The sequence below is a fragment of the Mytilus edulis genome, chromosome 3 (genome assembly GCF_963676685.1).
Source record: "Mytilus edulis chromosome 3, xbMytEdul2.2, whole genome shotgun sequence".
Taxonomy (NCBI): Eukaryota; Metazoa; Mollusca; class Bivalvia; order Mytilida; family Mytilidae; genus Mytilus; species Mytilus edulis.
The window spans coordinates 13,650,964-13,663,648 of record NC_092346.1 but is presented as its reverse complement, the minus strand read 5'-3'; the positions used below and the strand labels follow the sequence as shown (position 1 = coordinate 13,663,648).

At 32.3% G+C, this 12,685-nt stretch overlaps 1 long non-coding RNA gene across 1 annotated transcript; it reads left to right on the top strand.

Moving 5' to 3' along the window:
* Positions 1 to 316: 316 nt before the first annotated feature.
* Positions 317 to 4,083, top strand: LOC139515877 (uncharacterized). Its single transcript, XR_011662863.1, has 3 exons — positions 317 to 440; positions 1,256 to 1,338; positions 3,663 to 4,083. It is a non-coding gene; the product is annotated as an uncharacterized lncRNA (long non-coding RNA).
* The last annotated feature ends 8,602 nt before the right edge of the window (positions 4,084 to 12,685 follow it).

The window sequence follows — 12,685 nt, the reverse complement described above, 5'->3', positions numbered from 1 at the left end:
CAAAGTCAGCTAAAAATGCAACAGCTACATATTATTAAATGTCAAAACATGTCCCATGATGTATGTGGGCACGCTGCAATTGTTTCAAGTATGGGATATGAATAGTGTTCGTGTAGGCGTTGAAACAGTTTATGTTTGTCTCAAACTGTGAGTTCAAGCTTAATCTTAATCCATCAGGAAAGGGTATACTAGGTCAAGGGCAAGCGATAATAGACTTCGATTTTATTGAAAACGTTTTTTCGATCAAAATAACATCTACCTATGTTGTATAAAGTGAGTTGTTATATCATTTATATGTATATTGTTTTCTTACTTTTCTACATGAAGAATGAAATGATTGGATCATCAATTTGTGGGCGGGAAATCTATTTTATTAAGCAATAGTATAGTAATTTTATGTTATTGTTTTTACTCTTTGACTGATAATCCTACCATAGCAGGTAAGCCACACGATTCATTATTCAAATATTCAAATAATATATCAGTAATTTCATATCGTCTTAATTCTAACTAACAAACACGCATCACTTCAAATATCATCACAGGTAAGACATTTGATAATTGAAAAAAAAAAAAAAAATAGCTTGGCAAAAATCTAACCAGTTCATCGAAGTCACAGCAAACTCACAATTCACAGTTCAGACAGACAGACTTGAAAGGGATGACACAGTTGTTTTATGAACCCCAAAAGGCACTGGGTTCATCAATAGGCATTTAGTTTTTGAATGACATGGAAACCAATATCATTCCACGCTATCGTTAGTTGTCATAAACATTTGGTATCAAGTGAACGATTGTGAGCTTAAAAAAACACATTTTTTAGGTTTATTTTACCACATTATTTATGTTAAAATCTGTACGTAAAAGTTTGTTTACCGCCACATGTGTATGTCTTTGTCCAAAGTCAGGAACCTCATCAGTGGTTGACCTTTTTCATATTTTTCTTTTGCTGATATTTAAAGTTGAAGTTAGATCTATTATAGTCTAAAATTAAATTTATTTGCAACTCTTATCGACGCTGATAATATTGTATAGACACCTTTTTATTTTTGAAGACTAAGCTGTCCTGAAGAAACCTGTCGATTATCAGTGTCGTTAGGTTGCTGTCATTGACATATCTCAAACACCTTTGACTTCATATTTACTTATCAAATGAACAGTATCTATCACTGTAGAAAACCCCATTATATAAATAAAAGACAAACTGACAGTTTGTGTATTACTCCTAAACTTTATTACGTACTTTTGATTACAGACTGCTTACTTGTTAAACAGAAATGTTCCGCACAGTCACCACTATATTGTTGACAATCATGGCCGGTAGCATTGCAAAAAAAGGTAAGGAAAAAATTCTTTAGCATAACAACAGCTTCATTTATATCAACTATACAAGGATTTCTGTTGTATTAACTGTATATATACATATACATAGAATTATTAACACAGTGTGCCTGTTACTTGATACAATATATATGGGGTCAGTAAATACCAAATGGGGCGAGAGCGAGCAAAATAACATTAATATTAAACAAAACTTTGAAAAGTCAACATCTCTTAGACATTCTTTTGTCTAAAAGCACGACACAATTAATTATAACTATTAATACAATGTATGTTAATTTGAGAACAAAACCGTTCTCTTTTAAAGGAACGGAACTACTAACCATGTATCATGTGTGTTTTAAGGTCAAGTTACAGTAAATGAGCTATGTCACATATTTTGCTAAAATTATGCATACAACCCTGGCGCGTTGAAACATAACTGAAAATCGTTATAAATGCATTTATGCCTTTTATTATCTGAAATATTACTAATTGTATTCTTTCAAAATAGGTGAATATTAAAATAGAAAGCACATAAAATCGGCGAAAAACCTTTTTTAATTTGTCATACAATCATCAAAGCTCTAATCTCTAATACATAGATTTTTCGTAAAAATCTATATGTTAACGTTGTTCATACATAACATTTCGTGTACATGATGTAAAATGTTGATAGGGTCCAGACTTCGTCTTTTCGGTAAACATCGTCATCGCGCTACAGACCATAGAACGTTAAAGTTTTTCACTACCAACTAGGTAACAGCTTGATTATTAGATAAAAAGAAAACGAGTCGGTGACCATATGATTGTTTTATATCATTAAAAATTTAACACGCCTGCTGACTTTATATTAAATACATACGGCTTTTTTAAAGCTAGAAATATTGTTTGGAAGACATTATTACAGTTATTTCAAAGGCAAACAGAAGGTTGGGGTTTACTATATGATCAGCATCATGATTGGACAATTGCCCATATAACAGCTGAATAAGGTTAGGTCAGTGGAACGCCTGCCAGTTCTCTTGTGAATTAGACATTTAAAAAGATTAAACTACATTTTCAACAGGGTGCACACATTAAATTGGGTTAGTCACTCGTGCTTTGGGTTCGGGACACTTTTTTTTTTTAAACTTTTTAAATCAAATGATAACAGCAATATATTCAAACCCACAGCGTTGTCATCATCTTTGCCTAGTAAACGAAGCAGACGCCTTATAGCTTACTAGTTAGTTTTTAAATGTTTTTTTGTGATTGTTAGGACTTGTTAATAAAAAAAAAATATGGGGAAAAGGATGAAAAAAATATTCAGTAGAATTTAGAGAAAATCCGGAATTGACAACTGATTTCAATGTAACAATATGTACTAGCTCATGTCACCAAAGCCTTACTTTCAGTTCATCTGAAATGTTCTTTTTTTGTTGAACGGTAAACAAACCGTGATACAAATCTTTAAGGTGGCTTGCAAATTGCAAGGCACAATTTATATATATACTCATATCCGTCATATCCTATATTTCCGGGGAAGCTAAATTTTCTGCACTTCATCCCGGTTGACCAACTTGTCAAACCCTATCTTTTAAATGTATTGTTAATTTGTTCTTGTCATGACCTACATTTGTTACCGTTCGTATTCCTCACAACAATCATTCGGTCAATTTTTTTACAATAAGATAATTTGTATAATAAAAAAAACACCCAAAAACACCCCTAACCATGAATTCAAGATGTAAAAAACTTTATTTAATTTCTCCATATATTTTATAATCATTATACTTTAACCTTATGATTTATGTCTTTGAGTAACGTACTCATCCCTCAATCGTGAATATCATTTGCTAGTTTCCGTCAAACGTTAAATTATATTAGCATGTATAATTGTAGTAAAAATGGATATTTCAACATCTCGGTGTGTAGTTCCAAAAGGCGACGTGCAGACAAGACAAGATATCAGACGAAAGCCGTGCATTTTGTCTGATTAATTATATGTAGTTTATTATATATTTAAAAATAAAATCAACTTTATATTCGTACAATATGCTTTTAAAAAGAAATGTATTTGTTCTTACGTTTAGCAGATACTTGTACATGTTGTAAAGGATCCGTTAGAAATAAGCTGTATCATGTGTATGGCTTTCAAGAGTTATCTTCGATTTGAAATTATTCAACATTGTGTTGGGGTATTGAAATTTCAAGAACCAACAAATGGTCTATGTTTAATTTTTAATTAAGTGATGATTGTTTAGTCACATGTGTAAAGTGTTGATATTTTCAACTTTAATATATTTTACCCTTTTACCTTCTTTGGTATCTCATATTTTGCTAAATGTATGTTATTTCAGATGTTGGCATTGTGGATTTTCTGGACCCCTGTAGTATATCCGGACTTTGGCATAGTCCACATGTAGCTACGTTGTTGATACAATGCAAGGATGACTCTTCCCCTAAAACTGCCGGAACACTAACCGGAAAATGGTTTGACAAACCCTGGAAATCTTTTCAGTTAACTGGGAGATATACAAAGGTCGGTCGTGATGTATATCTTGGTTTTACAGCAGCTTATACCGATTCGGTAGCTAGCCTCACGGGATTTTATTCTGACGAAGATCGAAAGATAACTACTTTTTGGCTTATGTCTGTATTTGGTCTTGAAAATTGGGATAATACTGTAGTTGGACAAGCCACGTTTACGAAAATAATTTAGAAAACAGTTCCTTGGTCTTCAGTGTTTTTGCTTGTATGTCATCTACACACAAATGTATTATATAGTTTAAGAGAATGTTTTGTACATATTATATCAGATATATGTATTCACAATTTTCATTTTTTAACTACAAATTGATATACAAACTGCTTGTAGACAGTTATCAATATCTGTAATACATATTTCTTGAATAAAAGTATACGTCATCAGATCACTTACGTTATGGGCTACGTAACTAAGGAACATTATATTTGAAATATGTGGGGCGCTACGCACAAAGAAGAACCAACAGAATAGAGGGTAAACGTCAATAAGAAAAGATTTGATGCGTTAACAGAGACTTTCAAGTATCTATCGTTGACAAAAAATTTACTTAATGACATTATAACTTAAGAGAACCACTGACTTGGGACTTGCAAGTGAATATGTGGCGGGTTTATCTAGTTTTGAAAACTGAACCACCTCCCCTTAATCTTGATCAGCTGAAAAACAAAAGAAAAATGTATGACAAAAAGCAGAAAAAATAATTAACTCAATGAAAGTTGCATGCTAGACAACAACAGAGTAGATACAAGTAAACGATAATCATAATATCGTTTCAAAAAAAATTCTTTCACTATCAACAAGTACACAATGCTTAAGGTATACGTAATTGGCCGATTTTACAGATTGAGATGATATTTTTTATGCATTTAAGACAAGTGTGGACACATATGAGTGTGGATAGTATGTTTGGATGTTTGACAGTGTCTTATGACAAGAGGAGTTCTATGTTTTTCCTATATGTTGTTATTAGTTGTGTTGCACGATGACAAACAATCTGAGCATTAGGAGTATTGTTTATTTATTATTTAGTTTTTATGTTCAAGACGGGCATGGAAGAGACATTAATTGCATTAGTTACCAAATGATTATGATAGAATATGTTCCACATCTTTGATTTTGGATACATTTTGTAGCTAGGAGAGCAACACATAATACATTTTTCTAGGTTCATTTTTTCATGTTTTTTTTTTCTAAATGGGAGATGATATCTAGATTTGAGAACATGATATCAGGAGCCTGTAATTCAGTGGTTGTCGTTTGTTTATGTGTTACATATTCGTTTTCATTTATTTTTTGTACATAAATAAGGCCGTTAGTCTTCCCGTTTAAATTGTTTTACATTGTCATTTCAGGGCCTTTTATAGATGATTATGCGGAATTGGCTTTGCTCATTGTTGATGGCCTTACGGTGACCGGTAGTTGTTAATTTCTGTGTCATTTTGGTCTCTTGTGGAGAATTATCTCATTGGCAATCATACCACATCTTTTTTTATATGTATTTGCTTACTATTTGTATTGTTCTATTTGTATTACTTTGTGGAGGATCGTCAGTATCATTAGTAAAAAAAATTGTTAAAAGGTCGAATTGTTCCTCAGATTAGAATACATTTATTGGTTTTTAGTAATGACAATGCCTGACAAGATGCTAGGGGCTAGATGAGCTAGGAAGTAAACTTCTGTGCTGATTTTTATCAATTCTTTGATAATATTTCCTCCAAAGCTGGTCGAAGCAAAACAAAATTGACAAATATGAAAATGATTTCACCAAAAGAACTTTTTTGAGCATGCTTCAAAGACTCAAAACTGCTCCAAAAGTAATCTAATAGAATTTCAAGCATGTCAAGTGGATATTATCAACATCTACTTAATTAGTCTTAATATGTCTAAATATCTAAAACGTTATAGTATTCAAAAGGTATTGCAAAATTATTCTCTTTTCATTTTTGTTTGTTATATAGATACAAATATAAGTGATAATACATGTACCACAAATACAGTATTTGTTGTGGTATAAAAGTGTAGTTATTAACATTTACTGTTACAATGTTAATTCACACAAATTTATTAGAAATAAACAATTGAATGAAAAATGTTGAACATGTACAATGAAACATAGTTTTAGAAATCAATTAGGCCAGATAGGCCTAATAATTTTTTTAAAACATAATCGAATGACCATTTACACTCGGGACCAAGTCATCAGTAGGCAGTACAGATGTATTAAAACAACCTAGCATCATATTGCTAGTAGCGGGAGTAGCATTGTCGGGTAAATTTGTTCTTTTTATAAAATTTGGTCAAAGGACATATAATGTTTGGTTCAAATCGATATATATATATATATATTATTTTTATCTCCCTATTACTTACATAGAAGAAAGAGGTGATACTACTTTGACAAATCCTTGTACATGAGAGTTGTCTGTCAAATCTTTATTTCACAAAGAATGAATTGCATAACAATGAACTGAGCTCAAAGCAAAGTACTTTGATAATACACTTAGACAAAGAGCTAAATCCAGTGATATACTTTGTACTGCAGGTTCTTCATGAACATCCATTGACCAAAACCATATCTCAATAAAATGCCATACTACATGGTTGGATCAGAAGTCCTGAAAAAGACATGTTTTTTTTTATCGTATTTTAAGTATATATGCACAGGTTAAAACTTTCTTGTGGTATAATCATTCAGTATCTAGCAACTATCAATTTGTTTCATGCACAAATTGATATAGGCTGAGCGCTCCTCTGTTGGAAATAAGAACACACCTCCTGGCTCCACCTAATTTAAGTCAACTGATGAAAAAAACATTCAAAACTATTAAATGTTATTCAAGATTTTTCAGTGTCTATTTACCATTGCCACTGAAACAGTGATATATTTGTACACATATATACATGTAAGACTAAAATTTTAAAGTACTACATATATAAGACCAAAACTGATATTCGGTCTTTACTACATCTTCATTCCCCAAGTCATTTTCAAATTTTCCAAATTTAGCTATATTTAAGCTAACTACTCCTCACACACATGTATAGATAATCAGTTTTTCTACACATGAGTATGGTAAGATATTTGCCAGTGAGCCGCAATGAATATTTTTAGCGAGTGAGCCCAGCTAATGAGCTAAAATGAATCAAATTGTGTACTCAGTCAGAGTTGTTGATATTTAAAGGTATCTTTACAAAGAAAACCTGCAAATATCAGTGGCAATTCAGCACTTTTCATAAAGGGGTGGTCTCTGACTTTCCAAAGGGCTGCCCACTCCTGTCAAGCTTTGATGATTTCCTATATAATCAACTAAATTTTCCCCACCAATAGGAGGATCTAGGGGGCAGACCCCTCCCCCCCTTTTTCGTTGGAAAAATTTTGTTGATTATATAGGGAATCACTGAAACATGACTGGAGCGGGCCCCACCTTATGAAAAGTTCTGGATCTGCCACTGCCACCCCCTGGGTCTGTCTATGCATCTGTTTATGGTTCTGTGTAATAGTACCAATACTGTTTTTTTTTCACCTTCCTTACTTGGCCCTAGACAGTTGCCTATCTGGTTAAGGTTCTATCACTAGCTTTTCTTAGACTAGAGATTTCATGCATACAAATTAAACCGGACCTCAAACGCATGTACTACAGACGAAAAGAGACAAATAATTTTATATAATAACCTCGAGTTTACTTCGACTATACTGATATGCAAACCAAAAAAACAGACACAAAAATATCATAAAATAGCGATTGAAAGATTGATTGCAACCCATTATCATGCAACGCAAATGTGATTGGTTATTAAATAATACAGAAATAATGCATGTACAGTTTTAGAAGAAATTAGTTCATCAAATAGATTAGATTTTCACTTTTGACACGAATAGGTCGGGTTGACATTTCTGTCATCGGGGATAATATTGAGATAAATGGGATTAAATTGACCGTCAAAGATGTATAGAGAAGCACATCTGGAGAACTTTATCATAAATAAGCCATACTTACCAAAATTACTCTATATTAATAAACACTATGTCAGTGAAATTTCACAATGATTACGATAAACAATTTTGATACTGACGATGATGCTGGTCACGGTTAAATTGGTGCAAACAATTTTCTTACTCCTATTGCTTTACGTAATAAAGTTTGTATAGAATTGAATTTGAATGAAGTTCAGCATACAAAAAAATGTGGATATGCAGAAGCATGACAATATATTACTGATAAAGTGTGTATATATTTCTGTAAACGAAGTTGTCTGTATACATGTATTTCACTTGAGCGAAAGGATATCTCTATTTGTAAATCGGTTTATTAACCATTTGAACCCAGGGTCGAAGTTCAAGATGTTAACATATTAACGGAAATTTTTTGAGTTGCTTTTACATCATTGAGACCATCTATATTCATTGCGAGGTTTCACATAATTCAAATGGAATTATAGAAAAAATAGAATGTTGTTAGCAGAATCAAAACAGAAAATGATGAACACTTGATTATTTTTAGCAATACATAAATTGGATTGAGGGTCTGTGTATTCACATTATTTGTAAAACTCTCCATAATTATTCCTGTGAAGCGTGTGCTTTACATCGAGGCTTGCTATGCTTTACATCGACGCCACAGTGCTTCAACCAATCAGGGAATGTTTATTTGGGCATTCGACCTATTCTAACTCAGATTTTTGCACATTTTAATCCAAATTATAGAAAAATGGAATATTGTTAGTACATATAAAATAGAAAATGATGAATACTTTTAGTTAAAGATGAATTGGATGGGGGTTCTGTGTATTCACATTATTTGTACAACTCTCTTTACTGGTGCCATATTTTGGAATTTCCGTGACCTAAATGATTCGCGAAAATTAATATTTTTATACATAGAATAGTAATTAAACTTCAAAAAGTAAATCGGTTCAATTTAAGTATTATACGGCGGCTTCACTGTTGCGCCTTTAAAATACACCTATACTGCACGTACAAACTATGCTAGAGGAAAAACGATGATTTTTCAGTGTTATTTCCAACCCTTTTCAGATGCATAAAGCATTATATTTAGGACTATTTGGAAATGCCCTTAAATTGTATGAAGATCAAGAATAACTGTATTTACCAATTTCATTCACAAATTATTTCTAGAACGGGTTTGTTGTGACGCCGCAGGGTGTGGGAGCTTCTCGCTGCATTGAAGACCCATTGGTGGCCTTCAGCTGTTGTCTCCTCTATGGTCGGGTTGTAATGGGTCTTTCCCGCATAAGCAATTTCACACAGCAAAATATAATGAACAGGTTTACTTTTATATAAAGTTTCTTTAATAAGGAAGTTTATTAGTAAATTGAGTTGTTTTTGCATCACTTACGTAATTACATGTAACGAACTAACATAGGTCCAAGTAATGTGCAGTGGCTGATCCAGGGGAGGTTTTCAGTTGGAACCGCCCCTTTTTTGGGGTGATCAATGCATTTGAATGGGCACATGGTTGGACCCCCCCTTTTTCACAAAATGGCTGGATATCCGCCCCTGATGTATTTCAGTTTAGATTAGACTAACTGAGACAGATCCAATCATTTTTTTAAAGGGGGACCTCATCCATGATAAGCAGAGTCGGATTTAGTCATTTTTCAAAAAGGGAGACCTTTAGAATGTGAATTGAGTTTTTTCGCATCACTCACTAAATAACAGGTCCGAGTAGTGTGCAGTGGCGGATCCAGCAGGAGGGTTCTCGGTTGGAATCGCCCCTTTTGTGGGGTGATCAATGCATTTTAATGGGGACATGGATCCTAACCCAGGATAAAGGGTCAGTTCCAACTGATATCCCTATCCAAATGAATTGATCGTCAACAAAAAAGGGAGGTTCAACCTCCGGAATCCCCCCTCCCCTAGATCCGCCACTGACCAGAGACTTAATGTGTACAAACCTGACGTAAAATTATGTACTATTGAACTTGGATAAATAAATAATATCACATTACCTCAAAAAATCAATAACTGTTACAGTACATTTCACATGTTTCAATATAATCCAAAAACGATGTTTATGTAAGAAGTTCCCGCGCAAATGTCATGTGTTACCGAAACGGGAAACACACAAAAGAATTGAAGGTGCATGTTGTCATTCGCATTCCGATTAATTTACACAGTTCAATAAAATATATATGTTAACATTATCTATTTTGGTTTTGAATTTAGTTACTAGATCAGAAAAATGATTTGTTTCTCGCAGACAACACAAAATAATATACATATTAACTTGACACTTAATCTAAACATCCCTACAACAAAATGGGACGACCAAACAGATTTCCTAATTTTGATAAAGGTGAAATATGTAGAATAAGAATTGTGCACTCTGGAATAAGATCACAAATAAAGCCCTATATAAAGTGTAAACCAAAAAAAAATAATGTATGAAATCATTGTTTATTACATCTGCTTGCATAATAATATTGAAGTTGAAACTAACAACGATCACGTGTATCCTGTCAACCCCTGAAAAACATAATATTGTCTTCTTGACTACTTCCGTAAACCGTGGTCTGATAAAATGATATATTGTTATAGTGTATGTTAACTAATTGAAATGTATCTGAATAGCGAAAATCATTATATATGTACCATTTATTCTTTCACAGATACAGTTAATTAAAAGTTTGTGAAAAATGTCTATATATGTATAGAATGTACGTAAAAAGCGGCGAAAAAAATACTTTCTTCACAATGTATTATGTTTTTTGGAAAACCCTAAAAAGGTGCTTGATTGAAATTTATATGTTATTGCGTTAAACATGTTCGTTTTAATGATATGAAAATATAAAAGATCAATGGATGTTTTTTTATTCTCAATAGAAATCAATTGGTCTCGATATGTAGCATGAAAAAGATTAAAAATGACAAAATAATAGTAACGTCGTGATGGCGTCATGCAGCAATCTTTTAAAATGCTTTTTTCCTATCTACAACACTCATACTTAGATTATTTAGACAACAAAACGTATACGGTCACCTAAAATTGTCATATAATTAAAACGAAAAATGTTTATAACAATAAAATATCATTTTATTAAAATTTTACATTCAATTTATACATTTATAGAATTATTTCACAAATATTTAATTGACGGCATCTCTGGAAATATAAAAGCTACATATGTCAGCCTGATCTTTTTGATGATTTTTTTCGATATCCAGCTGTAGTTGAAGGAGTTCTTAACATGCTAAAATTATACATGAAAATCCGAAATATCGTCCAATTATGTTAATTTGCCTTAACCTGTTGAAATATTATTAGCGCCGTCCTACATGCTAATCATGAGTTGATAAAAGAGTTCCCCCTGAAACAACTGACCTAATCGGTACATAACTTGACCAAAGTAATCCTACACATGTCTTGTTCAAGGGAGGAGGTATGATATAAGTTATTATTTGACTCCTGAAGTTGCAAACATTGTTAACTTATTCATTGCTATTCAAGCGTTTCAAAATTATGTTTGATTAATGAACAGGTTGGTAAAATATAGAAACTTAAGTACAAATTGGTCATATGTTATATCACTATAAAGCCATAGACTCGTTAAAATGAACGTATTTGACCTTAAAATGCATTTTTGGAGTGTAAAACATTCTTTGGATGTTTTAGATAAATTACGTGCTTTTGATGGTCCTTTTGATTTTGTTAATAGTTTTGACTTTTTTTTGTTTCTACTCTTTACACTACACTTCCACACTATCTTATAAAATAAAGTTTAATAAAGGTAAAGCTGAATGTAGATATATTTGCTGCAACTTATTTAAAGCCTTCTTCTCTAATGAGAAAGGTAAATATGCTAGATATACTTACTGGAGATTTGATGAGATGATTGAAATGTTAATTTTCTCCTTGATAATATTTATGTACGGTTCGGCAACAAAGTTTATCGACAGGTTGTAGGTATCCCCATGGGCACTAATTGTGCCCCTTTAATAACAGACTTGTTTTTGTACTGTTACGAATCACAGTTTATGACTAAACTCAGTAAAGACCCGTCGAAATTGCATTTAATTGATAAATTCAACAACACTTACCGTTATCTTGATGATATGTTTTCGTTAAATAATCAAGAATTTTCTTCAAATACTGCTGAAATTTACCCTAAGGAACTTACTTTAAATAAATCAAATTTATTCGATAATACCTATCCCTTCCTGGATTTAGATATTGCGGTTTTAAACGGGAAACTCCACAATAAAATTTACGACAAAAGAGATGATTTTTCGTTCCCTATTGTTAATTTTTCATTTTTAGATGGTGATGTTCCTTTGGCACCATCTTATGGTGTTTATATTTCACAACTTGTTCGCTATGCCCGTGTCTGTGGTGACGTTTTTGATTTTAACGAACGCAACCTATGTATTACTGGTAAATCATTAAACCAGGGATATCGTTACCATAAATTACTTAAAACCTTTACTAAATTTTTCCATAGATATAAAGATTTGGTTTTGAAGTTTGGTTTTGAAATTTAGAAATGATGCATGTAAACTTGTCGCTCCTTTGAATAAACTTATTCTAAACGGTTACCTATTCAACACTGTTATAAGATCATTAAATATTGTTTTTATTGGTATAAATATTGATCTTGTTATAAGTAAATTAAAAGCCAACTAAATATTACTAGTATGTTATATACATATACATATTCATGGATCTTCAATCTGTCGATACCTGTAGCTTGGCATTGCACAAGGTCATGTTTTTCTCTGGCTGTTTATGACGTCTTTACACTAAATCCATTGGATGTTGGATGTGTACGGATTGATAGTTTAGTCTTAGATGCATGATGTTTTTTAATTAGTTGTGA